The sequence below is a fragment of the Lissotriton vulgaris genome, chromosome 2_1 (assembly GCF_964263255.1).
Source record: "Lissotriton vulgaris chromosome 2_1, aLisVul1.2, whole genome shotgun sequence".
Taxonomy (NCBI): domain Eukaryota; kingdom Metazoa; phylum Chordata; class Amphibia; order Caudata; family Salamandridae; genus Lissotriton; species Lissotriton vulgaris.
The window spans coordinates 448,640,049-448,658,633 of NC_141687.1; positions in this window are offsets into that span (position 1 = coordinate 448,640,049).

An 18,585-nucleotide genomic window follows, 5' to 3' on the forward strand; every position below is an offset into this window, starting at 1 on the left:
TGAGAAGGAACTATCGGGGACACACTGCTAGCCCTACCCGCCTGGGGAAAATCACATGGGTCCAGTCAGTCGCAGATCTCCAGACCGCTGAAAAGGAAGAAATGTATTGGCAGTGGGCACCGAGATGGTCGGCCTTAAAAACAGGTAATCAATAGCAGGGCAAGGCGCCGCCCTTCGAGAGATTAGAGTCTGCTGGATTGGCTAGGCTACCTGATCTGTAGAAGAAACCCAACGGCAAGGCAACTATCCCTGGTGAGTCAGATGTTGATTGCGGGCTGCAGCAAGTAGATCCCCAATTTATCAGGGATTATACAAGATAACCACCACACCATCTCCCGCTCAGGGTTGTCTATCCTTTCCAATCTAGCCTACCCTCCAAACCATAATAATAGAATCCAAAAATTCCCTCCTGAAAGAGAGACAAGAGCTAAACCACTGCATCACCTGGTTCTTCAGCTCCTGAAATAATTCCCCAGTTGAGCCATAGCTGGGGCCACATTTCCGAGAACAATTACATGAGGGATTGCTGCTGGGGGCAAATATAACCCCATTCCACTCTTGCTGTGAGGCACTGAGTGTCAACCCCCCTCTTGCCCAAACAGCGGGGAGAACCACAATTAACCACCGGAAGCCCTGGCTTTAATACATCTTGGATAGTACCAGCCCTCGGCGAGTCATAGGTTGACACAGAGTCCTTCCTGGAGCCCATTAAATCAACATGACCTTTTGGATTTCTAATAAACCCTGCTCGTGACCACCCAGCACCCTGCCCTCTCCTTGGTAACAAGGGAAAATTAATCTAAAACCCTATCCTCAATGTGGGAAATTCTCAGCAGGATTTGGTCCAACAAGTTGTTTAATAATGTTTCCGAATCCCTCGTCAAAACAATCCTGAGGGGAGAGCTCCCTTCATCTCCCACTGAAATTGCAGAAGGCCGGACCCTTGGAAAATCCTCTGTGAGGGGCTGAGTCAATGAGTAAGACTTCCATTTCTGCTTACGCCTTCGGCTCATAACTGGGGTAGTAGACTTACGAGTCTGTCCACTCTCGGGGTTGTCCCTCCAAGCTCCTCAGAGTCCCCCAATGGTCTCTCTTCACTAGGGAGCCCCTCGCCAGTAGCTTCAGCAAGTGTCCCGTGAGGGAGTGGCAGGGCTATGTCTCTGTCCAGCTAAAGCCTCCTTTCTACAAGTTCAATTTATTTAGATGCAGCCATCACAGCCCTAGGGGGAAAGCCTTCCATAGATGATGCATGGGTGGCAGCAGCATGACGTGTCGATTTAGGAGGGAGGGCTTTCTTTTTACCCTTTTTTGAGGTAGCCTTTATTACCATTTGATCCCCTAATCAGACTGGATGCCAACTCAATAATTCCAAACCGGAGGTTCCAAAGAGAGGACACTAGGCCCGACTGACAGATTACTAATTATTGAATCCAAAGGAAACATTACCTTACTCCTTGGCCCTATCCTAGCTGGTAGACTCCCTTAATTACAGGTAGCAAATAGCATTCACTATGCTAACCAAAGCTCAAACCAAAGGGGGTGGCCCCACCCCACCTCTTCCTGGTGCTGACGGACGCAGACTGACCCGCTCTTGGCTATGACACATGCAGTGGGAGCCCCAAGCAGCTGATGTAGGCACCTATGGATGCACACTGTGATGAATTCAGCAGCTGCAGCGGGCTTCTCCGAGGCCTACAGTCTCTACTGGCCATTGCCCCCTCCTCCAGAATTATGGGCATCTCGCACAGTGGGATTCCAAAGCAGCTGATATAGGCCCCTCCAACATTGCGGGTATCCCTGAAAAGAATGCCCCAAACTGTGCCACAAGAGGAAGGGGGTAGGCACATACAAGGCCAGTGCCTGAAAACAGGTGGGCAGCTGCACCACCCTTCATTCTCCCATAATGTCTGGTACCACATTCAGAGCCTGCTGGAGGTGTGTGTCAGTAAGGGGAAGAGGTGGACCACCTCCGTCAGCGAGGCTACCTCACAGGGTCCCTTGCCTGGGGCCAAAATCCCCTTGTTTGTCAAGCAGCCGCCCACTACCACACAGGGCACCTGCTCTGCCTGATAAGTGGAGCCATGCCAATTCGGCTCCTTGCTCGGCCTCTCGTTCCTAAGGCTACAGGGGCTGCCAGGCAGGGATCTCCAGCATCTCTCCTCCAAGGCAGCTGTCCCTGCCCACTGTGACACCGAGCTGTAGTCTACAGACAATCGGAGCTGCTACACAGCCATGAGCACTATGCATTGAAGAGATTTTAACTACAATCAGTAAGTGATAAAACAACACAAATGCTAACGACAGTGAAAACTCTGCACCTCCATCTGACAGCTTGCATGACAAGCTAGTGCCTTCATACTCTGCTCTTCTGTAATTTTTGCATTAGCATTTGTATGGTGCATAAATCTGCTACTGACGTGGCATCGCAGTGTTTGATCCACATTATGCTATGTTGTATCTATGTATGTAATTTAGGAAGAGACAGTGGTTCATAGGTGGCCAACTGGTCTTTTAAACATAACAACCGAAAAATGGGAGAGTATTAATCTATTAGCCTATGACATTAGACATATTATTTATTACATGCCAAAGTGGAGCAACAGTAGGTAGTCTAAAATTGTTAAATGGGACACAAGATGAGAATTAACACGAAAAAGCATTTATTATTGTTATATCAAAAAACTTTGGAAATATAATTCACATGCTCACAAAAGTAAAAGGTGCATGGTGTGACAAGTGGAGGTGATATTTAAAATATATACATCGCATTGACAACAATAGTAAAAACTCCTGGCATAAAGGATTTTTTTGTTGTATATTGTGTCGCTGGCATTTCGATCTCAGTTATTCAAGATCATCATCAGGACGAGAAATTGTGAGCATGAAGAATCTATAACTTAAGAATAATGTACAAAACATAAATCAAAGGGCGCTGGTGGAAGTACAATTAAAAAAAAAATTACACGGTTGATTCAAAACTTTATGAAGTGGTCCCGACGGAATGAATATCATGAATGGACAAGGTGAATTACTCAGAGACTTGAATTCCATGAAAATACATAAACAAGTGAGTAACTTCAATTATTAGATCAACATAATATATGTGACTACATTCAAGGATTTAATTAAAGCAAGAGAGCGAAAAGTTCGAGCAGTGCCTGGGGCCTAAGAAGTCTAAGGGGTATATTCACAAGGACGTAACTCTGATTTATCCCCACGGTACCGCATTAAAAGTGGAGACAGATCTAACACCCCTTTCACAAGCTGGTGCAAATTGCGGACATCACCAGTATTCCCGCGATAACTGTCCAAAAATTTACCCCCGCGGTGGAAACCACCAACTAACCCTAATGAGATGCAGAGTAGGCGTTCCCGTACAAAAACACACACAAAAAACACAACACCACTTTCTCAACAAAATGCCAGATATGCGATTAGCCGCCGTAGCAGCAGGGATTTAAAACCTGCCTTTTGCAGGTGCTAAGCAGGATGACTTCCCACAGCATGAAAGGGAGCCCAGCCAAGAGCCACACCTAACGACCCACACATGCCACGGAGACAATGATCATCCAATTGCAGGACATGAGGAGAGGCATGGAGCAGGCATGTGCGAGAATGGCAAGTGACTAAGGAATGTGAACCTACCCAATGCCAGGTGTGGCCTGGAGGTGCCTGACAGACCACAGAGTGCAAACCACGGAAATGCCCATGTTGTGAGCAACTGTTGGTGCATGGAGTGCAGTGGCCAGTGGACGCTATCATATCCCCAAAGGCTGTGTGGCAGAAAGTGGAAATGTTGCACGTTGCGTCTCCACCTGCATGTGCGTGCTTAGTGCGTTGGACCTGCGAACGCCAGGCCTGCGTAGGGGAGTGAAAAAAATCCAGTCGCACTGCTCAATGGTTCTCATTCTGAATGGACAAAGTGTCTGCAGGGTGGCGCCTCCCAGCCCACAAGTCCTGCACCAAGGGCGGCGGGACCTGTGTCCCTGTCAGCCTGCTGCACCCTAGGCCACTGGTCCCCAGACCCCTCATGCCTGCCCTAGCGTACCAACGAGTCCCCGTTCACCTGCCCACATCGGCGTGTGTCAAAGATTCATTTATGGCAAACTTGATGTCATTGTACAGGCCTCATCGCAAACTGCATCCCCTTCGAGCCCCGGTGCCACTGAGTCTGTGTCCCGAGACCTACAACACATTCTGGTCGGACTCGGGGCGACTGAGTCCATGGACTTGAGTTAGTCGTCGCCATCATGTCAACAATACTGTCTCCATGGGGAAAACGAGGCTGTTGCAATCCATGTTTCAATTCGCTGCTTCCGGATAGCCTTCACCCTCTGCATCATGCACTGGAGGACACCTTCCACTGTCTGCAGCAACCCTCCATCATATGCACCTCGGACATTGACGAGGACCTGCCCAGGTGGCTTGGCCCATCTGACTGCACCGCAAGTCACCACCCCGTGGTGGTGTGCTTGTTCCAGCCGCAGTGCATCCTGGGCCACTGACCCAGTGCTAGTCACGTCCGGGACCCCTTCTCCTGATATATTGGATGACCATTTGTGACGGTGGTATTGGGGTCATCAATGCCATGTGTCTGTGGCCCTGCGCTGACCGGTGCCTCAGGCCTACACTGTGTTCCAGTTGGTCACACATGTGGAACTGTGTCTTGGGTAAGATGTGGAGGGGTTCACAACATTGGATATGCCTCATCGCAGGCGGCATCCCCAACAGCACTGGTGCCACTAACTCTGTGCACAATGAGTCATGGGTCCTTTATGGTTGTATGGTATGTCCTTAATGATGTACATTGTTGTCTATTTCTGACTGCACCAGGCAGCCCTTGCCAGCTGGTGTGCACACACCCCACACACATCCAACACAGGTGTCACTTAGTATGTGTGCCTGCTAATAAATGTGACCGCGCGCATGTGCACGTAACCATTCACACCATCTGAGCAAGTGTGTCTGTGTAGTCATTTTGTCAGCATGATGGGCACTGGATCTGCAACGTCACAGTGTGCTGTAGTCAGCGGATGTTACCATGTCACCTCAGCGTTGGCAGTGACCCTGGACATGTTGCTGCACACGCACACCCCTGCATGCACAAGCGTTGTTTGCTGGTCTGGCATACATCAGGTCATCGCATGGGTGTGCCTATTTGGCAGGGGCCAGCAAGGCATGGCTCAGACCTAGCCTGGTGCAGGAAGTGCAGTAAGTGTTCTCTGTGGTGGGGTGTAGTCGCCACCAGGGCCACAGTAGTCGATTTTGCAATGTAGCATGCACAAGGAGGGTGAGCCCCCACATACAGGGCCATGTAGGAGCGCAGCACATACAAGTGAGGGGGATCCCGGGAGGGAGGGGCAGCTATGTGGGAATGTAACACACAGTGGGGCTGCTCATGTGCCACGTGCTGGGCATATAATCCAAGAATCCCAGTGTCGCAGACATCCGACCACACCCACGACAGGCCTCTGTACATCTCTTGTATGCATGCAGATGGTGAAGTAACTGTAGGGATGAAAGGTCCTTTGTCTGCACCATCAGGCAGTAGCACATCTGCAGCTCCGAGCAGGAACTTGCATGTGGCCAGCACCCTCTGGCAGATACGAGAGCATTGACTCGATGTGGGACTGATGTGTACATATCCCACATGCATGAGTCCTTGGTCGTAGTCAGCGTGCGTGAAATGGCTTTCAACCATACTCCCACCCTAGGCTATGCCTGCACCCGTTTCACACAAACACTGCTTATTGCACCGAGCTGTGCCATTTTATCCACAGGTCTAACGCAGGGCAAGTCAGTGCCACTTCAAGCGGAGCCACTGATGCAATGGCAGGCCATCCTGGACACATGTTCGACTCCAGGAACTTGGAGCTGTACAGTGCACGTCTGCTGCATGTCCTGGACACATGTTCGACTCCAGTCATGTGGAGCTGTACCGTGCACGTCTGCTGCATGTCCTGGGGGCAGTGCCCTTGGCAATGCTGCTGATAAGTTACCGGCTGAGTTTCCATCTTGCGGACATCACTTGTGTTCAGCCTGTGTTGCATTGTCGCGCATGCATATTTAAGTGGTCCATGGATGTCTGCCTCTCCAATGTCATGGTGGCTGCCCTGGACTTCGACGTTTGTGTGCACCCCCTGTTGGCCCACGACCAGGAGTGTCACTGTGATGCCTGTTTATGGCATGCATGGATTTTTGTCATGCAGGCTGGGAACTGGTCCAGGGATATTGCATGAGTCGTCGTGTGCAGTAAGCATATTGAGCCACTACCCGATTGGACTTGTGTACTCATTGGCTCGAGTGGTTGGTGTCAGCATATCTGTCCGGGTCAGCTGATGGATTATGTTGACAACATGTCAGATGCGTTAGACGACGTTTGCTCATTGGAGCTGTGGCCTAAGCTGCTGCACTTGCGTTCATGGATGAGTGACAAGGCACCTGAAGCCACGACTGGATGTGACCCATTGCACGTGTCCCGATTACCTGTTTGCAGGTGGTGGATCTGGTTACATGTCCCAAGACAACAGTGGACATGGCTGCGTTGTCCTGGACACATAGTCCCACGCGGACAACCAACGCGGATTACCACTGACTTGTGTTGGTGGTGGACTCCCCCGAGGTGGACATGGGCGCTTTCCAATGTTCCTCATACAAGCATTCTGCTGCATTGGTCTGTATATCGTGGCACTTCTCTTGGCCGCACTGACACGCACTTTTTTTAAAGTATGGACGCTTTCACTTGTCTCCGACTGTGTTGTGTCTTGATTTGTATGTTAATGCGCGTGTCACGGACTCTCTGGCGCCCTGCCATACGTGCATTGGTACCCAATCAGGACTGTGGGTTTGTACTTGTGCATTCTCGTGTGCCTGTTTTGTGCTTTGACAGGTACGTATGGCCGTTTACCAGCCACAGGCGGGTGCACTTATGTCCTGTGTTCGTTTGTGCAAATGTTGATGTTGAGATGCTCTGCTTCCTATGTGTGTGTGCTGCATTGTGTGTGGGATGTTCCTTCGTCTCTGATTTTGCTCGCCCTTCTCCCTTTTGAACAGTGTGGTTTTCACTTCTGTGTGTGTCGCCGGCCTGGTGGTGCTTATCCCTGCTTTCCTCATTGGGAATGGGCTCATTCACGGTGGGGCTTGTGTTTTTATTCTCAATCGCGGGGTTGTATCGCGGTTTCCGCGAACTATCATATGGTACCACAGTGTTGAGAGTTCCAATTTCCAAGTCTTGGAAAGGGGCAGAGGCTATACCTACATATAAAAAGGGAGACTGCCAGGACCCTGCTAACTATAGGCCTATTAGCTTAATCGATGTCACCCAAAAAGTGGTTGGTAGAGCCCTCTTAAACAGGATCCAGAACTGGATGGAGGAGGAGGATATTCTTTCCAACTACCAAGCGGGCTTTAAGAAAGCTATTAGCACAGTGGACGGACCAGGTATTTAGACTACTTCTTTTCCACTGGAAGGTGGTCGTAATTGGTAAGGGAAGCCTCTACCTTGCGTTCATTGACCTTACAACTGCTTTTGATTTAGTCCCACATGAAAAGCTATTGTCAGTTCTCCAAGAAATGGGTATACCCTCCTATATTTTAAACCTTTTAATACGTCTCCATGATGATAATTATGCCCGAGTTAGAGGGGGGGATCAGGGGGAAACCACAGAGAGGATACCAGTCAACAGGGGGTCCGCCAGGGTTGTGTGTTGGCTCCTACCCTCTTTTCACTTTATGTGAATGGAGTGGTTAGTTTTCTAAGAGAACATATAGCAGATGCTCCAACTCTGGCAGGAGAAAAAATACCAACCCTCCTGTTTGCAGACAACACTCTCCTAATTTCGAAAACCCCGACAGGACTCCAGAAACTTCTCACCCGCTTTTAATTGTGTTGTACATTAAGGGACCTAACAATAAACATCTCAAAGGCAAAGTTTATGGCTTTTAATCCAGGGAAACATATTAGAAGCAAACTCACCCTCAATGGTTCTCTCTTAGAGAGAGTCCACTCATTTGATTATCTGGGCAATAGGCTATCTGATAAAATGCAATGGGGGTCTCACCTGGACAAAATGTTACTTAACCATAAGCAGGTGGTGGGTGCTATTGGCAGGGACCAACGTTTATCTTCAACTAGACTGGTAGCTCCAGCCATAGCAGTTTATGAAGGAAAGGCTATGAGTTCAGCAATGTATGGTGCAGAACTCTGGGGTTTCAAAAAAATTAAAAAGATTGGCAGATCAGAGAATACATTTTTTATAGATCTGGTATCCCTCCCTATTAGTACACCACTTAAGCCTTTATTCTCTGACATGGGCAGACGCCTCTTTAGTGATACAGCTAGACTTTGTCCCCTTTTATTTTGGGTAAGATTAAGGCACACCCCAGAAGTTTACAACTATGCGATTAGTCTTTCCGAGCTTATCACCTTGGATACCAATAAAAGGGCTCAGGGATCTAAGGGACACGCTGACAAAATTGGGTCTAGATGAATCCTGGGCTAACCAGGCCCCTCCGACTAAGACCGAGATCAAAAAGATCTATTGGAGCTGGGTCAACCAACAGGATTTACATAACCCAAAGCTCGGGAGATTAACCGATGAGTTTCTGCAGCACAAACTGGTTGGATCCTTTGAATTATACTTAGATCTTATCAGGACACCTAGAGACAGGGCATTGTATATGCAGTTTAGGTTTGGGTCTCTAGTGCTAAACACCACACTGGCGAAATGGGATCCATCAAAACGCACTTTAGCTAACTGCCTTTGCTGCGATGCTCAGCAAGAAACTGTAGCCCATTTATTTTTTGTTTGCCCAGCCTATAAACAGGCTAGGACCAAATGGCTAAAGCCTGTATTTACTCAACTGGGCACTAGAAACCATCTTATTGCTCTAAGTATTCTGAGAACGGACTCATCTAGGTCTTTGTTTGTATGTGGTGTTGCCAATTATATGGGCTGTGCTTGGATTGTTCTCATAAAAACACAAAACAAGAAAGAAAGTTTAAACAAGTAGCATCTAACTTAGGGCTAGCGGAGCAAGTTTAGATACAGGATTGAGTTGTAATGCATTGTTGACTAATTAATAAGCGTGAGCTATATGTATTAGCAACCATATATATTTCTAATTTTAATCTCTGTCTAGTAAATAGGAAAAGATGTTAAATTTTAGAGTGGTTTGTATAGCAAGATTTTAAATGTTTTATCCATAAGAAAATTGTAAATACATACCTTTTTATTATACGATTGTAGAATGCTTTTATGATACTTGCTATCGAATAAAGCCAATTTGAATTTGAATTTAAATTCCACGTTAACACAGGGTTATTTTTCCGCGATTGGCTGCGATGTATAATGGTGCGTTAGCATCTTTTGGTGATATTTAGAACACGTTCTTGTGAATATACCCCTAAGCTATTGTAGGTGATTTGAAAGCAGACACGCGCATTTGAGGTACATTTGTTTAGAGTGACTTGAAAGTGGGGGCAGTCTCGGACACAGTCAGTGGCATTATCACTGTTTTTCTGGTATGCTTCAGGGGCAGCCCTGGCAGGTGCGTATGACTCAGCCGACACAAGAACTTTGAATGCATTGACAGAGAAACTCAAATGTTACTACATTTGGCATTGATTTTGTTCTGGCATTCATTCAGAAGGTCACCCTGTATCAGAAAGTCACTGTGGCTCCTGTGGCACAAATATTGGCCTGCTGTGAATCCAGTGATTTGATGACTGGCACATCTTGCAAAGGCCCATGCATTATTTTCTAATTTGGAGAAGCTCTGCTGCTGCGTACTTTGGTGAACATTAATGGACTATATGAGCATGCAGTAGTATAGGTAATGTCAGGGGCTATAGACGTAGCAGATGATGAACAGCTATCAGAGAAACATTAGGAAAGGCCGATAAACAGTCCGCTAGGGCAGTACCATAATCTACCCGACTTGCATTCAGTATGCTAGAATCATAGGCAGCTATAACCATGAAAGTAAAAAGGTAGCCTGCACAAGAGCCCAAATGAGACATCATTAATTATGGTGGAAGGTTGAACAGTTCATATCCAACCAAACCAAAGATGAGAGACATATCACTAGGCTGTTGACCCATAAATCTAGATGGCAAATGATATGGATGCACTAATATGGCTCCCCCAGGTTATACTCGTACCCTGTTTCAAGGCAGAGGCTGAAACAGTCAGTTTTGAAATTAAGAAAACTCTTATTGTGTATACTGAGTCTTACTAAAAGAACACAAGTTTTGAAGTAGGTATGACAAAAAACGCAATTTCCAAAGTAAATGTAGACTTTGGATTGTGAAAGTATGTCTGCGCGAAGAGGACATTTTTTTATTTTTAATTTGAACAATTAATATTGAGACCACCACCTCCAGGGTCAGAAAATGCAGCCCCAGCCCTGTGAAAGAAGTGCCTGTGCTGAGCACCTGAAAACACCTGCTCAAAATAAGCACTGTTCTCGGAGACCTTTGTTTCCTCTTCCTCGCTCATAATGTGTCTTGGGAACCTAGCACTCTCTTCTTGAGCCAGAGGAGCACCTCAACTTGGTAACTTCATACATGCCTGCTGTGCAGGTGAACCACAATTCCACCCAGACTTTGTAATTCCCACCACATACTCAGATGTTATCACTATCCACCCAAACAACAATTCCCATAAAATCCCAGGTTAAGGTGTTAACCTGGGCTTCTATGGGAATTCACAAGGGCATATTATCAAGCCCATTATCGCCACTTTAGCCACAGTTTCCTGCCGATAAAAGCGCCGATAATGCATCGCCCTTTCTTTATAATATGGCCCTAAATCTCATCAGATATCTACATTTTGAACATTTTGTATTTCACACAAGTGTGCATTCCATACATATCATTTAACATCACTACCAAAGAAACATTTATAGGCTCACAGTCTTTTCTTCTGAGATGGGTAGTTATCTAAGGGAAGCAAAACAAGTAGTTCAGTAATGCTGAATCAGGCTCACATAGGGTTTTGTTCCCAAATCAGAATTACAAGATGAGTAAAATGAACACACATCTCACAATTTTCCACCTGCAAAGTTATCACAAAAGGCCTGCTCAAATTTCCAAGTATAAAACTAGAGAGCATCTATGGCCATAGGGTGGGCAAATTTGAAACCACAGAATATTCATCATTCCAAGAAGGGACACTCAAAATGTTGCATTAAATGTAACTGTAGGGAAACATCATATAATGTCATACCAGTAATTTCCAGGGCTGAAATGTAGGGCTACTAAACCTAGAAAACTCTGAATGACCAACTAAGTCATGATCCAACATTCTCTTCACCACTTTTTGAATGTTCAAGATTTTAGTTGGCATCTTTGTGGGAAAAAAGTTATTGTCAAAGTCAGTAAGTCTTGCTGATAATAGAAATAGTCTGTTTATTGATTGGTGTGTAAAGTCACTAACTTATATTTGCAATCCAGCATCCATTCTTCATCCTTCAAACTCACTGCTACATTCCTCCACGTCCCAGATCATAAAATCGAACAAACAGATATATGGATTTACTGTGAAATGGTTAACCCTCAGGCAGATGGTCTGCCAGGTCAAGGGTGGAGTGAAGACCCCACTGGTTTACACACAGTGAAATAGAGTGTGGGATCCGCAGCTCCAGTGAACAGGGGCTGCAGAGTTGTGCTGTGTTTCTGCTCTACCAAACTGTAAATGAGGCCGGAGTCATGTAAATAATGTGTACTGTGGTTGAGGCTTCCCTTCAAATGGAACATTGTAAATGGCATGGCCTAATGTAAAATCATGAATTTCAAGTGCCAACACACTGCTTATGCTCAGCTATGGTCTAAAGGATTGTCAGTTCTTGGTGGAGGAATTTGAGGCACATTCATGTGTTTGGGAAACGAAGTGAATAAAATGCTGCGTGCTTGTATAATATTTAACCAAAAGAGAAGGCTAACAACAGTAGGCAGCTAAGACTAATTTACTGCATAATCCACGTTACTCAGTCAGTATATAGAATGAGCATTGTCCACCTCCATTGGGCGGTTGGCCACAGCCCAAACGTTAAATAGTACACGAAAGGAAAGCATGCTGCAGTTTTGGCAAATAATCATGTTGGGTGAGTAGGGGTTTGTGAAATTTGCAAAATGTTCTTTCTTTTAATTATGTGAAATTCCTGGAAAATTACTTGAAATTAGGCAAAATGAATATTTTAGTGCATCTTACACCACTTTTTGATGTGAGGACACAGCACATGAATTGATGAACAACATCAAATTGTGTTCTGGTTGTCCACATTGTTGCTGCACCCCATCGCTATTGTCATGAAAAGAGGTGTTATTAAGTTACTTGGCTTAATGGCTACATTTTGGGAACTTTGCACAACAAGTTGAATAAAAATGTTCATAAATTACAAACATTATGCTGGCACAATTTAAATTATGTTTATGTCCAGTGGTGAACAGGAAAGTAGTGTCCATGACTCCTGAATTTAACTTTACAAATCAGCATTACTACTGGTAAGAAGTAGCCCCAATGCAACAAGGTCCACAGAGCATAGGAACTCCATGGACTCTGGGTAGCCACCATATTTGGTTAGCAGGCTCCTCAAATTGTATTTTTTACTATTAAAACACCCCCATGCAGATGGCATAAATATACAAAACACCAAATACAAGAAGAAACATAGCAAAATGACAACAATACACCACCCTATATGGCCAACATTGATTGGTGGCCAGCTTGATACATTGACAAAAGTGTACTCAGTGTTGTGGTGAGACACATTGATTATTATTGAATGCTGAGATGGATTAGCTTCATTTTGAAGTGAGCACTTTGCATTCTCATTTCCTTTGCAACAAAAAGACCCCGTTGTTAGAGTGAAGATGCTGCTCAGAGAACCCAAAAATGGGTGGGATTAGGATTTGGTGAGACATATAGAAAGCAAGAGTTTATGAAAGATCTACAAAGTAGGGACAAAAAGGGTGGAGAAACAACACAGTTAGGGCACTAAAGAAATAGGAATATGGGGCCAGAGGTTGGGAGTAAGCAACAACAGAGCACACCAGAACAAGTTAAGGGGCAGCAGACTGAACGAGATCCTGAAAGAGGCAGTACAAGAGCAAGACCACACATTGTTTGACTTGCTGCCAAGAAATTAGGCAAGGCTTACTCCTATTCAGAGGGACAGCCATTCAGGAAATTGATGCTAGAAGTGATGGGTGCCAATGAGAGCTGGCAGCCATGTACCAGGGCGGTGGGCGGCCAGAGAGGAAGAGGTGAGACCAGTATGAGGGCAACCAGGGATTTCAGAATAATTAACACACTGAGGGAATGCAGATTTTCGTACTACACCCAGTCTGAAGATTGGGCGAACAAGGCATGCGAGGAGAAAACCACTGGGTCAGCATGGAAGAGAAAAGAAACATTGTATTGTGTTGCATTTGAAGAAGGGGTGCAAATACTCTCCAATGGGCTGGTAATATTAATTAAAAGGGAGAGACTCACTATGGGGATTTCAATTGGGCACTCATAATGAAGCCCTAGGATGTCCACAATCTGGATCTGCAGATCCACATTTATTTTGAGAAGAGTTAAATTAAGGGTCAGCACCGATCTAGTACAATTAGGTGAAAACACAGCACTGGTTGAAAGTTACACCTGTAATTTAGGGTGGTGTGAGTATATGTTCTGAATGGGAGAAAACAACACAAACGAGGTCTGTGTTAGGACAGTGGTCAAAGGCAGCTCCTGATGCTTGGTAGGTCGGGCCATTGTCAAATTAGAAAGGAGCAAGCAGTGCAGTGGCGGGCCAGGGCTGTGAAAAAGATAAGTGAAACAATCAGTCTGAGGGTATTGCTCCAACATTCCCCCAAAGAGTGTAAAGTGGTGAGTGAGTGTATGGAATGCAGGGGAGTGGGTGGCTTGAAGGATCAGTAACAATGACAGCCCCACGAGGAACAAATAGGGAGGGCTATAACAGACTGTGAGAAATCAGGTTACAGGTTGATGAAGGTGGAAGACCTACCTAGATAACCACTACAATCCTTGTCAGAGTGAACCACAAAAGCCACTAAAATAACCTGTGCTTTGCTCTCTGGTAGGTTGGCACAAATCAGTCAATCTTAACTCAGAGAGCAAGTGTAAAGCATTTATGCAGCACACTGACCGTAATAAAGCAACAACAATACACAAGAAACATTCTGAACAAATTACAATATTAGAGTACATTTTAATAGCTAAAATGATACCAGAACATCAAAATTCCAATCAGAACAACTGGAGATAAGAAAATTCAAAGTTTTATTTAAGTATAGCACCTGAAAGCATAGAGAACCACTTGTGAGTATCAGATCGTGCAAGACTGGGGAAAAGTCACAACTTTAGGTTGAATACAAGGAAAATATTAGTCCTGCTGGAAAAGTTACCTTCTCAAAGTCTGGCGCAAAGAGTGCACTGTGTAGTAGGTCATGAAGAGCAGGGAGCGGGTTGCAGATGGTCACCACTATAGGATAAAGAGCAGGCCTTACATCTCAGATGATTTTCGCTGTAGCACAAAAATCGGGTGGTCATTACAGGTGGCAAAGTCTTTCGCAAATGATTTTATTCATGGTCCTAAAGAACCCAAGACGTCAGGATTTCACCCTTCTTCACAGGAAGAGCTCAACTGATGCCAGCCATGGATCCAGCCAAGTTCAGGCAGGTCCAGCTGTTGCTCCAGGCAGGTCCAGTGCAGCAGGTTAGCTAGGCAGTTGCATGGAGGTCTTTGGAGTTCATAAAGCTCAGATAGGAGGGCAGCCAATTGACCCCTTGAGTCACTCAGCTAGCCTGAGATAAAAGGAGGCGGTCCAGCCTTCCTTCTCAGAGAGCAGGGCAGGCCTCAAGCAACAGGACACCCCTCGGGGTGTCAATACAGTCCTCAAGCAGTAGGGCAGACCTCTAGTAGCAACAGGGCAGTCCTCTGGGTAACATGGCTGTCTTGCTTCTGTAATGTCCACAGGACCAGGAGTATAATGGTGGGTGGCGTAGTAATTCCATTATTTATACCTGGTGCCAGTCTTTCGAGTGGGGGTATTCCCTATACTGCCCAACATCTGGTGCTGGAAACCTTTTCCCTTTCCCTGTCAAGCTTCCACAAAGTCTTGGGTGACAAAAGACTGGTGGCAGGTTCCTTGTGTGTGCTGAAGGCAAAGCCTTTTGAAATGTAAGTGGGACTGGTTATAGCACTGCCCCAACAATTCTGTCAGGATGGCCCATCCTCTTGACACTTAATCCCCTTTTGCGTCACTGTCTGGAAGGCATACACAAACCCGAACAGCAAAGCCATTCACAGTCATGTGACCCAAAGATACTGGCAGAAGGTACAAATTGTTCCAAAAGAAAATGCCAACTTTCTAAAAGTGACATTTTCAGAACTGTGACTCAAAAGATGATTTTGAGTCTAAACAGCATATCTCTACCTGGTCCCAATCAAAAGTTATCACGTATTGAATGTCATAAGGTAACCCCATGTTAGTCAATGGGAGAAATAGGCCTTACAATAGTGATACCTTACTTTAAGGGGGTTTTCACTATCAGGATATGTAAAACCTAAACCCACATGTCCTACATTTTAATTATAATGTGTGTGTTCTGCCCTCTGAGCCTTTTCAGTCTACCTTAGGATACGATATGTATTATTTAGGATGATTTAAGCCCAGGGCTGGACTGGCTGTAGCGGGCACCGGGCATTTCCCCAGTGGGCTGCCAGGGTTAGGGGCCAGTTTTGGGCCCCTGGAGGCCGATTTTGTTACAGGGCCATTTTTGCTGCATAGTTGCATTATCGGTCACTGTAACAAAATCGTCTGAAACCAGCCCGGCCGCCCTGAACCTCCATGGGGTCCGGCCGAGCCGAGGGTTTTGGTTTCCAGTCCGGCCCTGTTTAAGCCTTGCGAAAGATTTACTTTGCAAGTCAAAATAGCTATTTAAAACTATTCTAAAGACTGCACTGCAGCACTGAGATTTATTTAAAAAGGTTCCTTCAGAGGGCAGCACAATAAGTGCAGCATGCCCGTAAGTAGCATTTAATTTACAGGCCTTGGGCACATTCAGTACCACTTTACTAAGGACTTCCAAGTAAATTAAATATGTCAATTTGGTGCAAGCCATGCTGTTATATGATGAGTACTAGACGCTGTCTGTATCCAGAACTGAAAATGAGGGTGTTGGGTAGAAATGTTTTTAAAGATGATAATCGAGCCAATCAAACATGTCATTTGTAACTCCTCCCATTCATACAAAGATACCAATAAAACAAGCAACGGTTTGGAAATTGAAATGAATTATTGTATAATTTACCAAGTATTTATTTAGTTTCTGTAATTGCTTTGCATTTTGATCATGCGTTTAGAATATCTTGCATCCTTGGCTTTTAAATTTTTTAATGAAATATTCTATCATGACAATGTCAGATTAAAGTACATTTTGATACAATTACAGTTCTTTTTTTACCAAAGAAATAATAACTGTATAAAATATACTATTTTGCATATGAATGTTAAACGGTCTTCTTTGAGAAATACCAATTTGCTCAAAGCACATTCTGGTATAGTCAATGAAAGATGCATTTTAGCAAACATATCCCAAACAGCATAATTGCAATATAATTAGGGCCTTCTTACCACATCCTTATGAATAAAAGATACAATCAGTGCCTCATTCTCTTATAGACGTCTGTGCATATAATTTAAAGAATATTGATATAGAAAGTAATGTCATATTAGTTTTATAATAGAAATATTGCAGATAAAGGATTAGAATAAAAGCTGGGGTGAGACTTGCTTCCTATCTGTAACAATAGCTAATCAGAAGACACTGTGAAAGTATTTATGTATCTACTTATTTCTTTATTTACTTCATTGATATTTATTTATTTTACTGAGCAGTTTATGACAATGCTCATTTACAATTTAATGCAAACCAATTAAGGGCCCATTCGCAAACCGCATTCTGTATTAAATTTCACTGCTACAGTAGTACAACGCACGTAGAACTATCATCTTAACAGTATTAAATATACTCTAGTACAGAATTAGAGTTAGTCAATCAACACAAATGGCAACTTACCGGTACTACATCACACTCACATAGAAAATAATGGAGGTTGGGAGATGAAATAACACACCTTAGGAAATACTGTTGAATAAATAAAATGATATCAACGTAAAAAATACAAAATATACCAACATACTTACAGACTCACACATAAATCTAAGAAACAAGTGGCTCAAACAGATGGACTCACAAAAGAACAAAAATATATTTCTATTGCAATGTGTACTCGGTGGCTGCAAAGATGACACTGCTGGATTTTCAAAAAGCATCATGGGTGAAGATTTAATTGGAATGTGGAATTAAAGCTTTTGTCTAATTGTCTGAAATTACTTAGAAAGATCCTTCCCTTTATTCTGGTGAATTTTCAGAAGTTAGTGTTCTCGATCTTTTCAATAACCTTCGTAAGAAATGTCTGACTAAGTGGCAGATTGTCCAAAACGCAGCAGCACGCTTATTGCTGAACATTCCTAAACATAAATCTGCTTCCACAGCGCTCAAAGAGTTAAACTGGTTACTAGTGAAGAGACAGATTGAGTTTAAGGCTCTCGGTATAGCTTTTAAAGCAACTCACGACATATGACGTGTCTTTTTTAAACAGAATTATCAGATTATACATTCCTGCTCGCCATCTACGCTCAGCTCATGCACACAATCTGGTAATCCCCAGGTTCAAAATGAGATCCTGCGGTGGAAGAAGCTTTCTGGTCGGTACAACCAGACTCAGGAACTCGCTTCCACAGAAGTTAAAAGATGAAACTCACTTGTTGGCCTTCAGGACGGCGTTAAAGACGTGGCTATTCAATCTCTGATGTAGTTTTACGACTGTGCAGCATTTACCATCTGAAGAGTGGCACCTTGACACCTTCGGGCATATGTTTCGTGTTTTGTACATTTCTTTTTCCTTTTAATAATTTCATTTTTCAAAGTAATCCTGATCATAAATCAGAAGCTCTGCAGTAAGCGTTTTTGGAAAAATAAGAAGACGAATCTGCAGCAATGAGGACACATGTAAAGAGCCTCTTCATGAGCTTGCTAGATTATTTCAAATACTGGGCTAGCCGATATATATCATACAGCAAAAAATTGACAAGTATTTGCAGTTACCCATAGAAGCACCTATTTGGAACACCAACAGCAGAAACAAAAATGACAGAATCCCACTTGGGGTTGACTATCATCCATCAGCTCCCACCTACCGGAACATAATACAAAGAACATTTCCCTTATTATCCCCTTGTGAAAAATTGCTAAGTTTTTTCCAAAACTGCCAACCGTTGCTTACTACAGAGCTCCCAATTTATGATATATTATTGTAAGATCTGAACTCAAGCAAGATGGAACAAATTAAAGGGTTCCTTGCAGCGATTTTAAAATGTTCATCACAAGTGAATACCTTTAACAAACATTATCAGCAACTAGTTATGCTACACGAAGGACCTATGGAATAAGACAGCATCTTACATGCCACTCAACATGCACTATTTATGAGCAGAAGATTAGGAAT